Source organism: Herpailurus yagouaroundi, unplaced genomic scaffold, assembly GCF_014898765.1.
Source record: "Herpailurus yagouaroundi ecotype Mexico unplaced genomic scaffold, PumYag 159, whole genome shotgun sequence".
Taxonomy (NCBI): Eukaryota; Metazoa; Chordata; class Mammalia; order Carnivora; family Felidae; genus Herpailurus; species Herpailurus yagouaroundi.
In genome coordinates this window covers 16,530,582-16,553,947 of record NW_024412400.1, presented here as the reverse complement: position 1 = coordinate 16,553,947, position 23,366 = coordinate 16,530,582, and the positions used below count along the sequence as shown (strand labels likewise).

Here is a 23,366-nt window from a genome sequence, read left to right as displayed (position 1 = left end):
ACTCATTTATCTTCCTTTTGTCTCTCTGGTAGGAGTAAAAAACCCCGCTAAATTATAATTTAAAAAAATAAGAGAGGAAGTGTATATAGTTGCCTCCAGAAGAGAAATGTAGATCCAAAAGGCAGAAGGAAGAGGGGATGGGAGAGAGACAGAGAGAGAGAAGGAGGAATGTGAGAGAAAATGAGAAGAGAGGTGAGCCAGCACAGATAAAGATTTTTATAGAGTTTCAGAAGGGGGGGGGCGGGAGAGAAACTTTTGACTCTGTGCTGTGATGGTTAGTCTTATATGCCAATTTGGCTAGGCTATCACATCCATTTATTGAATTAAACATTAATCTAGATGTGTAGATTACTGTGTAGATCTGTCATAGCTATAGTTAAATCTGTAATTAGTTGACTTTAAGTAAAGGAGATAACGTTCAGATATATGAGTGGGCTTCATCCAATTGTTGAAGGCCTTAAGAGCAAAAACAGCTTTCTTCAAGAAGAAATTCTGTCTCAACACTGCATCATGGTGTCTAAAACACCCTGAGTTTCCAGGATTCTGGCTTGCCCTATAAATTTTAGACTTGCCAGCCTCCATGACAATGTGAGCCAGTTTCTTAAAATAAATCTATCACTAAATCTATTTCTCTCTTTTAACCTCTCCTACTGGTTCAGTTTCTCTGTAGAACCTTGACTAATACAACTACCAAGAGGTCTTTAGGGAGAATTGGGGACTGAGAGGTTTGGGGAAATTTTTTCTGAGACCTGTGAATGTCAGGACTCCTGTGGTTAGATTTGAGTTTCTTTGTGTATGATGGCTTCTATGCTTTAAATTTTGAGATGGGGTTGAGGTTTGAGTTTCTAAAGTCCTACTCCAGAAATAGTCATCGTTCTTCTCAGAATGAAGTGAGAACCAAAATAGTTTATCCCCACTTGCAGTGGACAATATAAGCAGAAGCCACCACTTAATGTCTATATTAACATGACTTTGTTATTCCACTGTTTTCACTAGTATGCTTTATGTTATTAGGAGCCTCTTTCCAGGAAAATGATTTGACTGTTCATTATAAGAACATCCCCCAAATCTCATTAACTCTTCAGTGGAAAGCATCAATGGGTAGTTTGCACACTAAGGTTCTTGGGATTTCTCACTATAAAATCCCCCCTTTGCTGTTTCCATCAATACCGGACTGTTGTAGTACAATCCTTACTCAACCCAAATCAACTCCCCATAGCAAAAGGTCCTCCCTAAACCAAATTTTCAATTCTCAATAAATTCTGATGTTCCTTCCCTGATCAACTCCCCACCCTGACAGTGTCAGAGTTCCGCGGAGAGGGTTCTCTTCCTTATGGTAGCAGGGAGTTCAACTTTATCTTAGCAACAGGCTGTGCTGGTTTTATTGAGGGAGCCAACCATCCACAGAGGGGAGGAGAGGATGAACCCGTTACTCCCAGACATAAGTTACATAATTACACTTTTTGTCTGCAGGCAGGATCACTTTCTCATTCATCTTGTGTTCCTATAGGCTTATGAATTAGAGATTGCCACCCCTTTATGAATAGCTTTTGTCCCATACTCTGTCCCCTTTGTTACCTACCCTCATGGGCAGAAAGGTTAGTGAGCATGACAGCTGAGCCTGAAGAGATGCGTATGTTCTCTCCGTTTCTGCTGCTGTTTGGTGAGTAGGCAAGCCCTGGTAGGCCTGTTGGCCCCAGACTGGGTGAATAAATTGATCCAACTCAGAAGGAGGTAATAGGAAGCTTGGTTTCATCCTCCGGTTGGATCTGTGCCTTCTAATGCAGCTTTGCCAGCAACAAACCTGACATTTTGACCCCTGCCTGACTCCTGTATCTGTTTTAATTGTTTTAGAATTCACAGAGGTAAGGGATGTGATTGGCATTCTTCTTATCTGTTCTTGTAGCAGATCCAGCCTGCCTGCAATACTTATCCTCTCTGAGTTAGCGTCCCCGTCATCACCGAATGGATGACACGGACAAGCTGTAAGTGTTAAAGAGGTACAGATGTTAAGTCACTTCCAGCTGGAATGGTCAGGAGGAACTTTGTGGAAGAGATGATATTTGAGTTGGCCCTGAAGGGACAGTTCCTTTGCATTGGCGGAAAAGCATAAGGATGATTTAGAAATAAGTTGATCAGAGGTTAGGGAGGGGCCTGATGAGTATGATGATGAATCCTTGGAAAGGCTAGGAATGTTTAGCCCCAAGGAGAAGTCAAATCTGACACTGTGGGAAGCTTTTGTTATGGTACAGTGGGAGTTAAAGCAGGAAAAGTGGGCAAGGGCCTGATTTAGCTGGTGTTGGCATTTTAAAAGTGAAAGGCACAATTCTGAAAGGATAACATATTGACTGATGAAACTGGAAATAATTCTTCAAACGTGCGGCTCGGAGGTGATTTTAAAATAATTAGTTCTAGAATCTTGGATTATTTAGTTTTCTCTGGTTGCTCACTAAAGGTGGGGTACCCTCTCTCCCATATTATAATTTTTTCAGAAGTATTGAGTTTTTCGTCTCATGCACACCCAATGGCTTTCACACCCAGTGAAGCCTGTCTGTCTCCAACAGATACTTGAGAAGAGGTGAAAAATAAGACAGGAGTCACACTGTGAAACCAAATACCATTACTATAAAATTTAGCATTCATTGTGGTTCTGAGTCATGGTCACATCTACAAAATGAATCAGGAGAGAATTATAAAATACTATTAAGGTATTGACATTTCAACATTTCACAATTTAGCCAGAATCTTTATTTTCTTAGCATGTCGTCAACTTAAGAAAGTCAGCTTAAAGAAAAAGTAAAAAAGCACAAATTTATATGAAATAAAGGAATTGAAATTGCAAATGGAGGTAAACTTTTTTTTTTTTTTTAACTAAAAGGATGGAAGTAAATAGAAACTTTACTGGAAAAAGCAGAATTTGTATGTCTAACTTACAAAGAATTACCAAATAGCTCAAATAAATGAAAGGCTACAGTCTGGTAACCCAAAAGTATATGCTGTACATAGACAATGTACAATGTACATTTTACATTGGAACATAAATTTTATTCTTTTTTTTTTAATTTTTTACTTTTATTTATTTTTGAAAGAGAGAGAGACAGAGCATGAGTGGAGGAGGGGCAGAGAGAGAGAGGAAGACACAGAATCCGAAGCAGGCTCCAGGCTCTAAGCTGTCAGCACAGAGCCTGACATGGGGCTCGAACCCACGAACCATGAGATCATGACCTGAGCTGAAGCTGGACACTTAACCGACCCACTTAGCCACCCAGGCACCCCACACAAATTTTATTCTTTACTGCCAATTCTCCCTTGAGGGTAAGAGTTTTGGGACCTTTTGGGGAGAATGTTGGTGTCCCTGACTGAGGAACTGGCAGAGGATATTCAGGAAAATCCCTGAAAAAAAATATTATGAAGATAGAAAGTGATAGGGCTACTGGGGAAGGTGGTTCTGGATCCATGAAATGGTGACTTCTAGCTTAACCTCCTGAGACAGACTTGTGCCCTGTGAAGCAGCTATATGAATGCTAGATATTTTTATTTTTCCTCTCCAGATGCACTCATTCCTCTTCCCCACTCTGAGAGGCTAACCTTTGTGGATTACATTATTGGGTTTCCCTGCCCTCTTGTTGTTGTTTGGATTTGCCAATGGCACATACCATCGGGATATTGAAGGGTAAAGTTGGGTTTGTCCCTCCCTTGAACTCCCTTCCTGTGGAGTTCTTGTAGGCTGGTTTGATCCTTCAACCAAAGATCACAGCTCTTCTCCAGTGCTGTCTCACAGAGTCCTATCCATGGTTTCTCATATTCCCCCTACCCCTTCCCCAGCCCTTCAGGTATAGGGATAGTAACAGTTCTCCACTGCTACTTGCTCTGGAGTCTTAGGTTACTCCTTAGATTTCTCTGCATCATGCCCATACTTTTGAAAATAGTCCTTTTAAATAATAACTATATGTTTTAAAATATATGCTGGGATTTTGAAAAATAGATCAAATAAATTTAAAGATGTAAAACTGGAAGCACAGGCCAATGTTGACAAGGAGTAAGCATGACTGATTGTTGCAGTGACTGGGGTAGGAGTGGGGGGGGGGGGTTGGAGAAGGAGTCTCCTCTCTTGCATCTAGAAGATCCACTGAGACCTGGTAGGGGTCTCAACCAATGACAGTGTCAGTGACTAGAACACAGGTGTTGGCTTTCTTTGGATGTTCCAGGTGTCTTATTCAATACATGTTTTACAGTTTGGTAAATGTAGAGCTGTTTATAAAGCAACTTGCTTCTGATGGGGCAGGTTTTTCCAGTATCATGATGGCACATGTAGAATTCTAGTACCTCCAAAAAGGTGGTGAATGAATCCGTTAGTTGTGTGTAAGCATTCTAGAGAGTTTTGAGGATCTTGATGGGAGATATATCCTTAGAAAAGAGATGAGGCTATTTTTTGTAAATAGATGAGACCAGGGCTTGAGTTATTTTACTGATATTGTATTGTCTGTAATTAATTATAATACTTCAGTTTAGGCTGTGATATATATATGTACACAGTAGATTAATTTATACCCTAAAGTTAAATTAATATTTGAGGTTAATTAATACTTCAAGATACCCTAACTGGAAATCCAAACTTGAGAATAGGTGATAGCTATTTGAGTCTGCACAACAGGCTTCACTATTTAGTATAAGGGATGAGAAATACTTTTTCATTGACTAAAAGAATTTTTTTGAACAAGAGGGAGTGTGAGCTGGGGAGAGGGACAGAGAGGGAGAGAGAGAATCTTAAGCAGGCTCCACACTCAGCGTGGAGCCGGATGTGGGGCTTGATCCCATGACCCTGGGATTATGACTTGAGCTAAAAATCAAGAGTCAGACACTCAACTGACTTAGCCACACAGGTGCCCTAAACGAATGGTTTCTAAGATATGCGGTTGGCAATGATGATTTCCCCAATACCTTGTCATTGCGTGAATGGGTCAAAATCTGGTGAGTCTAGCCACTTCAGCGTATTTCCCTAGATACAGCAGTTAGCTCATCCCTACTTGCTACCCTTCCTCACTTTGAATATGGGAGATTCTAGTTGATCCTACTGTGAGGACATTGCATTTACTTCAGAGTGAGCTTTTTATTCAAAATCACTGTTGGATTTAAAATAAAGGACAAAAAATGGGGACTTCACTGAGCTTACAGTGACAACTTTGCGTCAGTCGGGATAGCCAGGCTGTGCTGCAGTAACAAATTACACTTAGAATCTCACTGCCTTAAAACAACAAAGGTTTGTTTCTTTCTCATTCTGTATGTCCACCGAGGGTTTGTTCTGCATTGCTATCACTCTCAGAGCCTGACAGAGCAGCCATGAGCTGGACCTTTGTTCATTGTCTTAGAAGAAGGAAAAACTGAGCTCTCTCTGGAGGGTCTTGCATGGGCAAATATGAAGCTATCTTTGTGACCACAAAGTAGATAGTTGGAGATATTTGGGTAACAGCACTATGAATACCACAGTTTGAACGACTGTGTTGGTATTCCTACTTGTTAAACGTTTGCATCAGTGGCAGACTTTAGCCTGAGACTTACTTTCACTGTAACCTACCACCTGGCAGAGAGGTTGGGGGAGAGGAAACACAAAGGCCTCAACTATTTTTAATAAATGGAAGCTATTGCTATTCATTCACAAAATATTGGGCAATCTTTGAATGGCAATTGGGCATAAGTCAATTTGAATCAAATGGAATACGAAAAGAAGACATGATTTCCCACTGACGAAAAGGGGCATGCTGGTTCCAGTGTTTCAGCTCATGTCCTGTGTAGCCTAAATGCTTGTCATTGACGATGGGGCAACTGCTGTGCAAAGAGAAAACTCTGAAGACAATCTCTGAGGAATATTGTAGATTTGCTTTCTTTCTTTCCATCTTCCTTCCTTTTTTTCTAGCTTACTGTTTGCACTTAGTAAATATTTCAACATCTTGATGATGATTTTATGGGGATTCATGGCACCAAAGAGGGAAAATTTGACTTTCTCTCACTCAGCTGTACAAGCAGGTGGGCTCTTTTAACTGTTAATGATTCTGAAGCCCTATTTGAAAGTTCCTCCCTTTAGTCCCCAAGGTCACAGAGTATTCAGAAAAACTTCTAAATGAGAGTTAATTTCCAGCAAACAATATCTCTGCATTCACTGCCAATTAACTGTAGCCTAGAGCTAAGGATATGATTTGGGGACAAAACTTCTTGCAACACAACATACAAAAAGCAATTATAGTCTTGTTTTTCTTATAACCAGTTAAGTGGTAGAGGAAATAAAACTGTTACTTAGTAATTATCCCACTCTGCCCAACTTCCTCCATAATTTAATAGGCATAAAATCCTTTTAAACCTCAAATTATTCAACAATGTATCTAGTAACCTAGGTAAGTCACCTTACGTTTTGCCAGGTAAACCGACCAACCAACCAAGCACTTAAAATGTTGAAGTTAAAATATATAACATCTAGAAACAGCTTTTCTCAGGAATGTTTAAATTCCATTATTCAGTGTTCTGAATACAAAATAATTACATTCAAAATTCAAAAAAGTCAGCCTTACCTGTGTCACGACTGAGCAATCCTTTGGGATAAAGGAATAGACACCTATGTGTTTACCTTGCTCTGAATGTACAAAGAGATCTGCTTGGGAAGTGGTTTGTATGTTAACAACAATCCATGTAAAATTTTTTCTTCTTGAATCTCAAAAACAAAAGTTTGCCTACTTATAGAGTGAGTGGCATCCAAAATATTGCTGATTTAAATGCAGTATTTTCTATTGCATTTTCATGAACTAAAGGAACAGCTTCTTAACGATACCAACAGATCATCATAAATTTATATTTATGATTAAGTTGACTTCATGAAGAATACATTCACTTTTCTTTTTAAAAATTCTGACCTATAAAACAAATAGAAATCCTAGGTGAGATATGAAAATGGAAATGGAGCGGTGTTGAATGTGTAGGGAGAGAGTGAGGCCAACCTGGGGGTCCTGGTAGCTTTATCAATTAGCGAACCATATGGTCAGACCTCCTCAAGATAGGGAATCTTGTGCATTTGGACAAGATTTGTTTTTAGCCTCCCTTCAACATTTCCTTTGGTTTTCTTAGGAGCTTCAAGCTCCTGATATTTTATATGCTCTGTCATTCCTCCTTTTAATAAAACACATCTATCCCGGGTTTCATTCTGTTATTCTGCAAAATGGCAATGATTCAAAGAGATATTGTATAAACTGTTAGAAAGCTGATGTGCTACCCTTTATGATGGCATAATGCTTCAAACTGGTGAAGACATTCCAGGCCCTAACAAAGGCCTCAACAAGTCAGATTCACTGACACGTTTAGGAAACCATAGATGTGAAATTCCAGCACTATGTATGCTTGGCATACTGAGGAGTGTTCACTACCGTAAATGAAAAAATATATATGTAAAAGCAAATACATCTGATAAGATGGATCCTTCTATTTCTGTAATATAGAAGTGCCTACCTGGACATAGAAAAAAAGTCATTTTATTTCCACCTGTAGAGATTATATGTTTTTAGGTAATTCCTACAATTAGGATCTTAGAAGAATATTGGGAAACATCTTGTTTATCAAAGAAGGTTTGTTAAGAGTGCACATTTTGGTGGGGCCTCTGGCGCTCAGTTAAGCGTCCAACCTTGGCTCAGGTCATGATCTCACGGTTCGTGGGTTCGAGCTCGTCATTGAGCTCTGTGCTGACAGCTCAGAGCCTGGAGGCTGCTTCAGATTTTGTGTCTCCCTCTCTCTCTCTGTTCCTCCCCTGCTCATGCTCTGTCTCTGTCTCTCAAAAATAAAGAAACGTTAAAAAAATTAAAAAAAATAATGATTGAAGATTCTGGGGCTGTATCTCAAACCTGTTGGCTTGGACTCTCAGGCTAGCATGGCCCAGGAATCTGTACTCTACCATGATTCTAATGTATTCGAAAGTTTAAGACCCCCTGTTGCTCAGGGACATGGCACCTTTGCACCAGTGGTTAAACTTGGTTTGGTTATAACTAGGTTATCTTTTATAGTGGATACAATCATATGAAAAATCTGGAGAGTCTGAAAATTTTCAGATTATAGAATGCATTTACTAATCTCTTTTTAATTACTCTCATTTTTTTTTTTTTTTTTTTTTTAGAATCCAACTCTAATAATTACAATTTAAATTATTTAAAAGTACCCTCTGCTTTTCAGGGATTTCTAAAAGAAAGAAGGTAACAACCACAAAGAAAAGGTCAAGGACAGTGAGGATTTGCACCTTTCAGTCTTCCCTCCATTTCCTTGTGTCCTACAAACTCATTACATACAGAAATAAGTAAATAAATGACTATTTGTCATAATAAATACATACATATACATATGTAGGTATTTTAAAAACATTTTAGTTTAGGTCTTAGCCATGCCATAAATTGAATGTGTAGACTAGAGTCAGGCAGTCCATCATTCAAAGTGGGGGTTAAACTCTCTTATTTCCTTTTTTTTTAAAATTTTTAATGTTTTTGTCTATTTTTGAGAAAGAGAGAGAGAGAGACAGTACCAGCAGGGGAGGGGCAGAGAGAGAGAGGGAGACACAGAATCCGAAGCAGGCTCCAGGCTCTGAGCTGTCAGCACAGAGCCCAATGGGGTGCTCGAACCCGTGGACCGTGAGATCATGACCTGAGCCGAAGTCAGACGCCTAACTGACTGAGCCACTCAGGAGCCCCTTGATCCCTATTTTCAAACTGTTGTCCCTTCAGTGGGTGTCCGGAGTGGTTGCCAAACCTGTGATGGGGTTCAGGAAATGCTACCCCAAAATATGGCACCTTGGCATGTTGACTATTTTAAGGTAAAGGAGTTTAGGGAAATGGAAGGAGCAGGAAGGTTACTGTGACCTTCCGTCCCACCCTCAACTCTTTCTCTTGAAACAGTTCATCATAGAACGCTGATGTGAGAGATGTCTTCCCTATACTGGGAGGGATGCCTAGGAGAATCCTGAGGAACAGGCCTTGCTAAGTTTCCCCCCGTTAAAAAAATTTTTTTTAATGTTTATTTTTGAGAGAGAGAGAGAGAGAGAGAGAGAGAGAGAGAGAGACAGGGCAAGTGGGGGAGGAGCAGAGAGGGAGGGAGACAGAATCTGAAGCAGGCTCCAGGCTCTGAGCTGTCAGCACAGAGCCCGACGGGGGGCTCAGACCCACAAACTGTGAGATCACGTCCTGAGCCAAAGTCGGACGCTCAACCAATTGAGCCACCTAGGCACCCCGAGTTTCCCCCAGTTTAAACAGTTAGCTCATACTCCTTGATCTGTCATCTTCCTCTCTGGCTGTCCACTCATCATCAAACCCAACATGAAAATACTCTGGTTATTGTTTCTTCAGGTCTTAATTTCCTTATGAAGTGTCCCATGTCAAGTAAATCTTATATTAAAAAAAATTTATATTAAAAAAATTTTCTCCTATTCATCTCTCTTTGTCAGTTTAATTTTCAAATCTTGCCAGGGACCCTGGCATAAGAAAATAACCCTCTCCTGTCCCCAACATGGATAAGTGGAAAACCCAAGTATGCAGGGCCCCAGGCTCCCACTCTTGCCTTAAGCAAACCACGCTCACTTTAATGTTTGCTACATTGGGGGCCCATAAAAAGTACAATCGGAGCAACAACAACAACAACAAAACTTCAGATTTCAGTCTGATTTCAAGGTCAGAGAAATACCTCTGGGTTTTCTTAAGTGCTTAAAAGGATTAGAGTCTGCCCCAATCTAACAGCAGGGAAGCTTCTCTTCATATCTTTTTTTTTGGAGTAGTGTAATTCCCATTGGAATGGAGGGTAGAATTTCACTCTGTGTCACAAAGTTAGTAGGGAAAGAGGGTTCCTGTTTCCTAAGTTACTCTGATGAGGGTACTTATCCCCCAAGAAAGCTAGACTTATCCACTTAGAAAGCCACTGACAGTACCTGCTCTTTGTATGTGTGTTCTTCCCCAAGTTATTCATTCTCTGTCTCAGGTTGTTAATTAAAAAAAACAGGGCTGTTGATATTTACCCTTACCCTCTTCACAGTGAACTCTGTAATAGTGATTGATCGTAATAACCTGACAATCAGTTCGTATTCAAAAGATAGGCACTGTAAGCACAAATGGGATGTTTCTGATTCGATTGTGATAGTAATGAGGTACCAAATCAACAATTTTTCAAAAACAAATTTAGAAAGCTCAGCAAAATTTTCATGTGACTAAGTTAGATGTCTATCTGTAAAGGCAGCCTGGTCTGGGTCTAGGTCCAGTGCGTGGGATTCAACATGACTTTGATGTCAGCTGCTTTGATCTTGTCTCATACTCCATCTCAGTCACCCAGTCCCATGGGCATGCCTTAAATGCTAATACCAAGTATACCTGCATGCCTTTACCATCTCAATTTCAAGCATCTCATACTCATATCAATTCTTCAACCCCATTAGGACCTTTAATCCAAGAATGTTAATATATTTTCACTGTCCCTCAGCTCTGCCATGTCTTCACTTTCTTTGTTTCTTCATTTAGATCCCAGTCTCCATCATGATAATCACTCTGCTGCCTGCATTCTTGACACTTTTGTCTCTCTTCAGTATGTTTGGCAAAACTCCAACTCTGATAAATCTCTTTTCTCTGCACTCAAGCAACAGAGAAAAATATAACCATGATGACTAAGATCACTCTAAATATATAACCACATAGCTCTAGTTGGCTTGGCACATCCATGGCATTGCCCCTTTCAGCATTCTTATACTCCCATATATTGTTGGAATTAGATTCAGCGGCACATAACAGAAACCCACTGATGGATCTTCTAATATAAAACACAAAAAGGTAGTTCTTGGCTTCTTTAGCAGTCACACAAAGTCATGAGAGACCCAAGAAACTTCCATGTCTCTGCCCTGCCATGCTTTGCACTCAACTTCTATCCCCGAGGTAAGATAGATGGCTGCTGAAATGTCAATCACATCTGAGTTACAAGAAGTAGAAAGGAGGAAGGGGAGAAACAAATGAGGCCCCTCTGAACAGAAGCACTATTCTGGTAGTCTCATAGCATTTTTGCATACTTCTCTCTTGCCACAATTTAGTAGACTGGTCACACTTAACTGCAGGGGAGTTTGGAAAATACAGTCTTTCTTCTAGGTAACCAAGGGCCCAGCTAAAAATAGTTCTCTTACTGAGGAAGAAAGAGAAAATGGATATTAGGCAAGTTATTGTTACATACCTTCTCTTCTCTCCTCAGATTTCAACCTCTCCTCTCCCTGCCCTGCCTCCCACTAAGACCTTGCTTATTTTGCTGAGAAACTAGAAGCAGTTGGAAGAGAACATTCACATACTTCCACCAGCAAATTAACCAACCAATTATGTTCAACTTCACTTACTCCTTTAGCTGTTGTTCCATTTCCCTGCTCTCCTTGGGAGTAAACTTGTCTATTGCCTTTTCCACTTTCAGTAGAATCTAGTGCAATAAGCCTTCTGTCCTCTGAAACTGGGTGGTCAAGGTTACCAACGACCGCCATGTTGTTAAATCCAAATCCGGTGGTCCTCATCTTACTGGATGTAGTCCTCATCGTACTGACAAAGTTTCTCATTCGCTCGCCCTTGAAACTTTTCCATCTTTTGGCATTCAGTAGCACACCACAGTCTCTTGGTTCTCCACCCGCCTCTCCAGCTATTCAGTCTCCATTCTCTTTCCTGGATCCTTTTTCATCTTTATGACTTTAACATTTCCATTTGGATGTCTAACAGAAATCCCACCTTTAACGTGTCCCAAACTAAAATTCTTTGTCTAACTCTTACCTTCCAGTTTTCCCCATCTCAATTGGTAGCAACTCTATCATTACTATTGCTCAGGCCAAAAACCTTGAAGTCATCATTGCCTTTTCTCTTTGTTTTATGTTGCACCTCCTAACAGAAAATCCTGTTGGTTCCATGTTCCAAACATTTACATAGCCTGACCACGTACTTCTACTGTAAGAGCCTAGTGCAAACCCCATACTTTCTCACCGGACCAGTGTAATTAGATGGTCTGTTTTTGTCCTCTCCCTAGAATTGTCTTCTCAACATTGTAGCCAAAGTAACCCTTTAAAAATATGTTATATGCCACCACTTCTCTGATAAAGATATTTAAATAAATTCCCATTTTAGAATAAAACCCAAACTTCTTAGCCTCTTAACAAAACTTAACAAGGTCCTAACATGATCTAGACCCTGCTGCTTCTCTAACCTCATCTGCTATTTCCTTATACTTCCTTATAATCCAGTCATACAAACCTACTTGCTATTAATTAAATATATCAAGAACATTTTCAACTCTGGGTCTGTGCACTAGGCATATCTGCTGTCTGGGTTATTCTTCCTCCAGTTATACATCTCATGCTGTTACTTATTCAGTTGTTTACTCATATGTCACCTGCTTGGAGAGCTCATATCTACTGCCCTGTTTATTTATTTACTTATTTATTTATTTTTTAAATATAATTTACTGTCAAGTTGGCTAACATACAGTGTATACAGTGTGCTCTTGGTTCTGGGGATAGATTCCGGTGATTTGTCACTTACATACAACACTCAGTGCGCATCCCAACAAGTGCTCTCCTCAATGCCCATCCCCCATCCCCCGCCCCCCCCTCCTTAAGCCCTATTTAAATAGCACTTCCTTTCACTTTCTGTCACCTCTTCCTGCTTTGCTTTTTATATGACCCTTAGCATCATCTGGAACAGTTGCTTGTTTGTTTGTTTCTTCTTTGACTTCCTCCATTAGAATGTACATTTCAGTAGCATGAAAAGATCTTATCTTTTTTTCTCTTCACTTGTTTATTTCCAGCATCTAGAACGTCGCCTGGCCTACAGTAGATATTTAATAAATATATATTAAATAATGATGTCTCTTGGAAACCAACTTGTGTATCGAGAGCTATGTTGCATACCTCCTGAATTCCTTGTGAGATCAGCTGCAGACCAGTTGTGTTTGGCCATAAATTAATTCCTTTAGGGCTCCTGCCCAAACCCTGCTCATACCCTGGATGGATTTTCTGGCCTCACCACTGTCAACATTCAGGATAGGGATAAAGGAACAGATGTGAGAGCTAGACACTCTGGCTCACAGCCACCTGATTGGAATCCCTTTGGAGTCTCCATGTTCTTCTCAGAATTTTTTGGGAATAGAAAAAAGGATGCATTACAAATTGAGAATAGAGTAAGTAAACCTGATGCCTGCCTTTTCGTATTTATTCATTACTCTTTGGTTACAACTATCTGAACATTCTTTTCATTTTGTGGGAATCCATCATGCTGTCCATCTTGTTGAATGTGGGGTGTTATCTTACATTATGGAAGCCCAAAATTTCCAGTATTCTCTGTGCCTGGAGAAGAGGCTAAAGAGTGGGCACGTGACTCAGACTTGGACAATCTAATGTCTCCTGGTGACTTTAAATCTTCGTCGAACAGCACAAAGATAATGGCACCAATATCATGAATATTGACATGGCCCAGGGGTGGGGGGCAGTGACATCTAGGGGTGAGTAGTTGCACTGTCTTATAGTAGTGTGGTCTCCTGGCTGTCTAGCCTCTGCGGTTACCTTGGTTCCTTTCCATTTTATAGGCTTGGTCTCCCAAGTTTTTGTTGATTCTGTCAAGTCTTTATGTCCTTCCAATAAATTGCCTTTGATTAAGACAACCAGAGTCAGTTTCTGTTGCTTGCATTCAAGAGCTCTTAACAGATACAGAAGGCTAAAACGACCGCATAAACAAAAAACAAAACAAAAGGAAACTTTGTATGAAAACAACATGGTGACTTCTATATTACTTTCTATCATATGAAAATTAATGTGCATAGTACTAATTGGACTATTTTGGTGTAGTATCTTTATTATCTTAATAGTAGTGATGGATAATTTTATGTGTCAACGTGACTAGGCCACAGTATCCCCAGATATTTGCTCAAACATTATCTAGATATCTCTGTGAAGTTTTTTTTCTTTTTTTTTTTTTTTCAACGTTTATTTATTTTTGGGACAGAGAGAGACAGAGCATGAACGGGGGAGGGGCAGAGAGAGAGGGAGACACAGAATCGGAAACAGGCTCCAGGCTCTGAGCCATCAGCCCAGAGCCGGACGCGGGGCTCGAACTCACGGACCGCGAGATCGTGACCTGGCTGAAGTCGGACGCTTAACCGACTGCGCCACCCAGGCGCCCCGTGAAGTTTTTTTTCAACACAGGATTAATATTTACGACAGTAAACATTGAGTGAAGCAGGTTACTTTCCACAGTATGAGTGGGTCCCATTCAGTCAGTTGATGGTCTTAAGGCAAAGACTGACTGGCCCTGATGAAGTGGATAATCTATTAGCAGACTGCCTTTGAACTTGAAGTGCAGTTTTCCCCTGGGTCTCTGGCCTGCCGCCTACCCTGCAGATTCTGAACTTGCCAGCCTCCACAATTGCATGAGCCAGTTCCTTAAAATAAATCTCTCATTTTCTTTCTGTATACACATTGTATTGGTTCTGTTTCTCTGGAGAATCCTGACTAATACAATAGTTAAACATATAACACTGCGATAGGCACAGATCTCTGTTGTGTGTGCTAAATAGCTCCAATAATACTCACTCTATGGTGCAGTTATACACCCCCACCCCCTTGTTGGATTTGGGTGAAGATTCTTTATGGAAGGACTGGATGGCTCTCTGGGGTCCTGTATTATGCAGCTGGGAGCAGCAAGCCAATGTAATCTGCCTTATTTCTGTTATAATCTACTTTTGTAGATTTGCTATGAGTATCAAACAAATGAGATGGTTCATGCGATGGTGCCAGATGAACCATAGAAAATGGCATAAGTGCCATTTAATAAGGGGTGTGTGAGCATTCAGGAGAAAAACTTTGAAAGCAACGTTGTCACATCATGTCTCCATTCCACCAGCATCCTCCTCTGCCCAGTTTCCCCCGATTTAAAAAGTTAAACCAAGGAGAAGGAAGGAATAGCAAATCTTATCTGCTCTCAGTTATACTATTGCAGAAGTGTCTCCTTTCCTACGGTTCCTAGACTAATCCTTCTAAAGCAAATCTTCTCACACCACTTCCCCACCCTGGTAGATGTGGAGACATGCCACATCAAGAATCCTCCTTGATTCTCTGCAGCAGAGTGTGGTCCGTAGGTAGCATCAGCTTTCAGCTCCTTCAGGTGCTGCCTCAGCTGCAGACTTCCCCTGACCTTGACTCACCTGGATCCCTTCCCTGGAGGGCTACACCCAGGGCTAAGTGATGGAGAGATAAAGGCCTGGCTATTTCTGTTGGAAGCTGGCCAATTCTGAAGAGCCGTGCTTGTTCCTGAGCTTCCTACTGGGTTGGCCAAGGCATGGTTAGGCCTGCATCTTAGTTCTGCTTTGCTCTTTACCCGTTCATGCTTCATCTCTCTTTCTTCCCTTCATGTGTCTTGATCCTTCATAAACATCTTATACCCCTTATGGTCAGTACCTGCTTCCAGAGAACCCAACCTGTTACACCATCTTTAATCCTTTAAATGGTTGCCCATTTGCCCCCCAGAGCTTCTCGACAGGAGTACGTGGTGGTGTGCCAGTCCAAATAGTGCCTGGCACATAGTAGGGGCTCGATAAATACTTACTGGCTGTTGGTGTGCAGAGTTCCAGGATGAGTAGGAGAAACCCAGCCACTCTCCTCTGCCACCTCCTGGAGCGTTAGTTTCTCAATGGAAATTAAAACATTAAAAATGTTCAAATAAACATGGATATCTTATAGACCAGGGCATAAAATTCGCATGAATTTTAAAGTTGAAACATATGAATTTCAAATAATTTTGGCCCAAGCTGGAAGTTGCTTTAATCTTCAGCTTTCAATCCTGAGGGAAATATATTGGTTCTGTGTTATCAGGAAATTTATTAATAATCTGAGAAGTTCTGATCTTCTATATCCTGACCTACATAGTATAGCATAAAACTTTCCCCATCATCTGCTACCAGCCTCTTTGCAGCCAGATCTCCTACTTTTCTGGACGACATGCTTCACTCTAGCTTTGCACACATGCCTTAAGTCACACCTTGCCCCCACTCCATCATCCTTACCCTGATGAATACTTTCATTTAAGAGTAAGAACGAAAGTCACCTCCCATGTGAACCTGAATCTCTTAGGCAGAGGCTGAACCATTGCCTCCTTTGGTCTCACATCGTGTCTAGTCTGTATAGTTTCAGTAGAACGTGTTTTGCTTGCTCTGTCATCTTAATCTGGTTACATTTTCCACTGTTGGAAGGTGATCCCACCTCCCCGCCACCACCAGTACAGAAACTACCTCTTCTTCATTTTCTTATCCCCGGTGTATCGTAGAGTACCTGGCACAGAGTAGGTGCTCATATTTGCATAAGTGAATGCAAATAGAGATAAAGGGTGATCTGTTACTGAGGTGTAGTAGCTTAAGAAATACTGGGTGGGGATATTTTTTAACTCAATTAACAGAGCTCTATATGTTTTCCCTTTATAGAAAATGTTACTTCTTGTAAAGTGTTCGAAATACGAAAGCACAAAGTATATTTCCAACTGGAATAGATGATTTCAAGAAGGACATCTAATAATGACATGAAGGGTACACTATGGTGCCCCCATTGCCGTGCATTCTCGGGGGCACTTTCAGATCCCTGCTTTTGTCATGATTAGGAAATTACTTCTGTTTCGCATTTTGGTTGTGAAAAATAATTGATGTGAGCTTCTTTCTCCCAGAGGGTTTGAGGTTGGCCAGGAGATCCAGATCTGCCTTCTGCAAGTGATGCTTGAAGTTTTCATACATATCGTGGGAAAACAACTGTTTTTTATTAGCTTAGCCTAAAATAAAAACCAGTTAGCCTTTTGAACATTTAATGAGTTATTTTCTTGGTTGCTTGGGTGGAACATTTCTCTGAAGTTGAGCAAATATATTAGAAGCATGTCCAAATCTGTCAAACGTGGTGTGTTGACTTTACCCAGAATTTTGCTATTAATAATTTCTTGATAAACGGCCCTTTAATCCTTCTGGTTTTGTAGACTGAACCTTTCTGATATCAAAGGATGAAGAAAGAGACACGGTAAACCCTTCTATAAACACTGAAGGGAAGTTGGTAGGAGGCTCTCTGGCCCTGATGTGGTTTGCAAAATACATCAAAAGAGAGCAATAGGAAATAATAATCATAAGGAAGAATGGAAAACTGTGGCGTAGATATAGTTTTCCTTTGTTGGGAATCTTACACCATCATACCATTTGACTGGAATAGTTAGGAATGGTAGGTAATAAATAGATTTTAGTATTAAGAAGAACTGGAATAATTAATTGTATCTTTCCATTTTATGACAAGTAGGCAGACCTACAAACCATATGTTTTCTCCTTTCTTTCAGCAATTTTATTTTGATTTTACTGTTCTTGGCAGTAAACTTACATTCTATAGGTTAGTTCATCTGCTCTATTTGCGACGACTATATGTGTCATAGTGTCATATAATAACCATATGATATGATAGTATATGTGTTTCTCTGCCAGTAGACAAAGCAAATAAAGTTATGGTTGTGTTTATTAACAAATACAGAATTTGCTGAGTAAGACTGGGACACAGACAGGATAAAGGATGAAAATAAACATAATTTGAGCTCATTTTAAATGCACGGTGACATTTCATAAAAAATATACTTAGCTGCCTAACTTTTTGATAAAGCAAAGATTAGAGGAGTGAAACGTGGGAGTGATTCTATTAACGTTTCTGGTAGAGCTTCCTCTATTCTTAATACCTCAAGAATTTTTCAGATACATACGCTAATAATTGTATAAAGAGGGCAGGGAAAAAAGCAATTTATTATGATGACTGGATTAAGTACTCTGGCACGGAACAGAGAAAAGCAAGCATCTCTGCAGATGGGAATGTGGCCACATAATGTTTTCAGTAACAGATTTCTATGGAGGATTTTTTGGCATGAGGGATGAACATTCATATTGCTGGAATTGCCATATGAGTTATATTGGTGGCTATTTTAAGATAAACTGGAACCTGTTAATTATTTCTTGGCCTCCATAGTTCTGATTTATGTATCAGAGGATGAGAAAGTTATAAGTTGTTGACATCTGTCCACTGCAGTATTATTAGGCCAGGTGTTCATGGTTGTGAAATCATTTGATAATTAAAAATTTTGCTTAGCATTTCCAAGTCAGGGGTTTAGAGTACACTGACCATTCCAATGAAGATGTTCTCATTAAGTCAATTCTGACTGGAGGGAGCAGACTAGAACTCTCAGTAAGAAGGGGTATTCTTACCATTGTCAAATTTTCTGATCCTCAGAGCTTTATGAGGAAATGTGATAATAATAAGGTCAATCTCATAGTATGTCTACTATGGGAACTAAATGCAACTATGTATGTGAAGGGCACTTTGTAAATTACAAGGTACCAAACAATCTCTAATTACTTCTATTTCAAAACGAGTAATGTTACTTCTGGTAGATGCTGATGATGCAATGTACTGCATCCTGTCGGGCCTTCCGATTTTAGTGCCACTGAGGTGGACAGATCCATGCAAGTGACCAGAATCCCTCATCAAGTGTGGGAAGTGGCATCTTTCTACTTTGCTGCCTTAGAGGGCCTTTCTGGAGCCACAGACGGATGATCAGGCACCCAGAGACAGGCCTTGGAAGTGCGGGGAAGTTAATGCACTGTGGAGCAGTCTTGCCTCAAAGGCTAATGGAAGGCAGTGTGACTATTCTAGGCTTGTCGTCTGGTGACACAAGTCTGAGGCTCCTTAGCAGGAGTGAGCTGTACTTGTCCACAGAGGTAACCAGCACATTAACATACAATTTTATTGTCTTTGCTTGCTCTCCTGGATTGCATCTGCCTCTCCCTCACCTCTGCTTTCTGGGGCTGACTCCTATAAAACCATCTGCACCCCAGCCCTTGTCTCAAGCTTCGCTTTCTGAGATATTACCCTAGGCTGGCTAACTTCCTCTAGACATTTTAGCATAGTGCTAATGAAAAAAAAAAAAAGACATCAAACTGCTGCAAAAGGAGATATTTCTGTAAGCACCCTATGGAGAAGATTCTTGGCAGTGGGTTTTACCACCATACTGGAGGGATTAAGAGACTGCTGTGAAGATAGTCAAGGTATTTAGGACTTCTGAAGTTTCAGAGCTGTCGTCTTCAGTGTTTTTCAATCCTTTAATTACAGAAAAAGGTCCCAAATGTGGGGAGCAGGAGCCCAATCAGTTCTTCTTGAGTCGTTAAAATACTACTGGCTAAAGTACTGCTGTGATAAAGTGCTGTGGAGCGGGGTGATTAAGAGAAGGACGAACACACATCAAAGGAACAAGTAAGGAGGAAAAAGTAGGAATAATGGGTAATTGAATCCCCACACTGTTCTCTGCTCTGTGTTTCAGGGTTCCTTACAATCCAGTGTTCATCTTGCAACTGCTGGGAACTCAGTGTGTTGTTCACGCTGTGCTCCCCTGCAGCTGCTCAATAAACAATTTGCAAATGAGTGAAGACATTAACTGGATTTTGTCCCCTTAGGAATGTGGTGGGAGCACGGGCCCTGGACCAGAAAGTGGCAGAACTGTCTCAAGCCCAGGGTCCGTCACTAACCCAGGACACGGATTAATATTGGCAGCTCAACCAGTCACAGTGGTCTGGGTGCCCAACAGTCAAATGGAGGCCTTTAATTGGTCTCAGAGTTCTAAGGAACCATGTTAAAGCACTGGGCTTTGAAGTCAGGCACAAGTGGGTTTGAATCCTGAGCATGTAAGAAGTGAGACCTTGTGAAAGTTAGTTTACTGTTCTAATCCTAAAGTTTTGATTCTTTCTTTTTCTTTCTCTCTCCCTTTCTTTCTTTCTTTCTTTCTTTCTTTCTTTCTTTCTTTCTTTCTTTCTTTCTCTTTCTTTCCCCTTCCTTCCTTCCTTCCTTCCTTCCTTCCTTCCTTCCTTCCTTCCTTCTTATATTTATTTTGAGGGGGGAGGGGCAGAGAGAGAGAGGGGAGAGAGACTCCCAAGCAGGCTCCATGCTCAGCATGGGATCACCAACCTGGATCATAACCTGAGTGAAAATCAAGAGTCAGACCCCTATGTGACTGAGCCATGCAGGTGTCCCAAGTTTTTACTTTCTTTTTTTTTTTAATTTGTTTTTCATGTTTACTTATTTATGAGAGAGAGAGAGAGAGAGAGAGAGAGAGAGAGAGAGAGAGAAAGAGAGAGTGGGGAAGGGGCGGAGAGAGACGGAGGCACAGAATCTGAAGCAGGCTCCTGGCTCTGAGCTGTCAGCACAGAGCCTGATGTGGGGCTCGAACCCACAAGCCATGAGATTATGACCTGAGTCGAAGTTGGATGCTTTAACCGACTGACCCGCCCAGGCGCCCCTCAAGTTTTGACTTTCTTCAAGGGATGTAATGATACTTTCCTCTCTGGGTTGTTAGGATGCTAACATTTAACATTTATAAAGTTTCTGTTACATAGTAGTCTTAATTTTTATTATCCTCTGCTATTTTCTTCTATTAGTGTGTTCTGTAAATCTCTATTTACCTGCCAAACTACCTAGGCTAAAGGAAATAGAAGGAGGAGAAACAGAGGACCAGATAATCCACGGCTTGGGAATAAACTCTTTAAATATCACGGAGCTATTTCTATTTGGTGCTGTATATACAAATATTAAAGACATGCCATCAGTGAAATTGGCATGCATGCCAGTGATTCATTTTCCAGAAAGACTAGTATTTTTGAACTTTGTTGAATCTGAACTCATTTTATTTTGGGTCCTCCAGATTTCTATGGCCTCTGTGTTGTTTTCATTTTCTCTGTCTTTGGCTTTTATGGGTATTCGGCTTCCTTCTGTTAAGAGCTTTCCCTCTCCTCCTCCTTTTGCCCCCGAGGGCTTTGAGCCTCCCCGGGAGTTTGTGGTACCTTGGCGAGTGCTGTGTGGCATGTTTGTTCTTGTACTGACCTTTCCTGCCAGTTCCTGTGCTCTCCAGCCCCCTCCTTTAGAAAGAGCCAAGCATTTATTTGTCCATCAAGTGTTTTATTTTTGTAGCTCCTGAATCTTCCAGTTCAGTGGATGCATTCCGGGCCAGAGGCTGCCTAAATTACTTCTCAACAAACATTGTCCTCCGAACTCTCCTTCCTGGGTGGGAACTGAAAGATCGTTTGGTGGGAGTGGGAGTGTGTGGCAACAGAACTGAGGAATAAGCTGGGGGTCTGCACAAACTGGAAGCCGGGCCTTACCTGGTAATGTGCTTAGATTTGTGAAGACCCATTGGTGTTACAAAGAGTTCTCCTTATTTCAAATTACACCCCTTAGAAAGAAACATTTTTTTGCTTGGGAGGTTTATCCTGTTTCTGTGGCAAAAATAGCTCTCACTCTTCACTTCTCCCTATATCCCTTACATTTGCAATGGGAGATTTTGTATCTTCTCCCATGCGGGCAATCCTTGGCGGGGCTTGTGACTTTCTTTGACAAATGGAATGAATCCATCAGGTGATTGTGTGTGAATTAAGAGCCTGGTCTCAAGACACCTTATGTGCCTCTCCACTCTTCCTTTTGGAACAGTGTCATTCGTTATGGGAACAGGCCTGGACAGCCAGGTGGAGGATGAGATCCTATGTGGACTAGAGTGGAGTCATTTCAGTTTCCCAGGCAAAACTTCAGATATGAAAGAGCTTAGCCAAGACAATCAAGCCTGCTCTCGATTGGTAGAACCATTTAAGTGACTGTAGACTCATGAGTCATAATAAAGGGTTATTCTAAACTGGTACGTTTTGGGATGGTTTGTTGTGCACCAGAGCTAACTGATTTGGGGTTTTATAAACCCACAAACACACATTATGTTAAATTGGTTGTTTAGATTCTAGATGGATAATGACAAGCAAGCATAACAGCAATTAGCAAGCAGGGATGTGAATAGAGGGCAAACGTCCAGTGTGTAAGGATGTTTTTTCTGATGTTGTCTTTACGTGATCCCATTGACACCTTTGAGGATTCATGTTCTTTAGTGACTTTCATAGTAAAAATCTCAGAATGTCAACAACTACTATTTCAGTCTGCTGAGGAGGTCTCAGAATTGAAGCTTCCACTCTCCTTTTTTAGGACTTCCGTGTGTCCTGGGATATTGTGCAAGATGAGCACATAGGACATATCAGATGAGGACCAAACTAGACATAAGGCACTGCTGTGGGATGGCCAAGGTAGAGGTGAAGTTTATTGGAAACATTCTATGTTTATCTTATACATCACATTAACTTGTATGGCTTTAATGAATTATTATTTTTTTTTATGTTTATTCATTTTTTGAGAGAGAGAGCTGGCGCACGAGGGGTGGAGGGGCAGAGAGAGAGAGAGAAAGGCAGAATCTGAAGCAGGCTCCAGGCTCTGAGCTGTGAGCACAGAGCCCGATGTTGGGCTCGAACCCACAAACTGCGAGATCATGGCCTGAGCCAAAGTCGGGTGCTTAACCGACTGAGCCACCCAGGTGCCCCTAATGAATTATTTTTTTAAAAAGTCATCATTTGCTTGCAAACAACCAAAAGGCACAAGTAAAAGATGAAAATTCATAGTTTAGTTCTTATTCACTCAACGTTTAATCATGTGCTTATTAGCCCATACATGACACCAAAAGGTCTTTAGCACTAGAGTCTAAAAACAATGCAAACAGACTTGCTGTAGTAATTTCTTTCCTGAAATTTCTTTTTTCACTTGGCAGATTATTTTCTCTCCACAGAAAATAACGCCATAACCAAGGCTCCTTTTTCTTCATTAGGTAACAACGTCCAGATTTTACTGGCTTTATCCAAAAAAGGCAAATTTTTCATTGTTAGCCAAACTCAAAATACTGAGGGTAGAATTTGGTAAACTCAAGCAGAAGTAGGCTCCAGATTATAGAAGACATGTCTGCCTTTAAATGTTTTTCCTTCAGGAAATGTTAGTACTAATGTAAACTAATATTTTAAAATTTAAGATGGCCAGCTTTCTCATTTTTTAGTAGGGCTGCAAGATATTCCCACTTAGAAAAGATATTTGAGATTTAGGAGCGATAAAAGCTAGATAAAGAAAAACACTGTTGTGAATAATGTGCTTTCAAAAGGAAAATGTTCAGATTTTCACAGAGTTGCATACTGTTGGGCTGGTCAGCCGTGCCAAGATGAATCTGGAACTTAGCCCATCAGATTCCTTGGCTTCACTGAGCAGAGTCTCGCTTGTACCAGTGCTGCGGTAAAATTTTTTGCTATTTATTTAAGACACAAATCAACTTAGAAGTGTACATTTTAGGCCTAGGGAATCAAAACTAGTTCTGGCAAATTGGCAACACTAAGACGCTACTTAGAAGTCCGTGTTAAAGACTCCTTCTGGATAGAGGCATATAATCACATAGCC

The 23,366-nt window shown here is 40.7% G+C and overlaps 1 long non-coding RNA gene across 3 annotated transcripts in view; it reads left to right on the top strand.

Moving 5' to 3' along the window:
• LOC121033577 (uncharacterized) overlaps positions 1 to 23,366 on the top strand; it is a 262,598-nt gene that overhangs the window by 16,532 nt on the left and 222,700 nt on the right. Inside the window, exon 2 of one of the 3 annotated variants that reach the window (XR_005792004.1) lies at positions 19,182 to 19,322. The exons of the other annotated variants lie outside the window; for them this stretch is intronic. This is a non-coding gene — a long non-coding RNA (uncharacterized LOC121033577). The remainder of the gene's footprint in view (positions 1 to 19,181; positions 19,323 to 23,366) is intronic. 3 annotated transcript variants of the gene reach the window in all.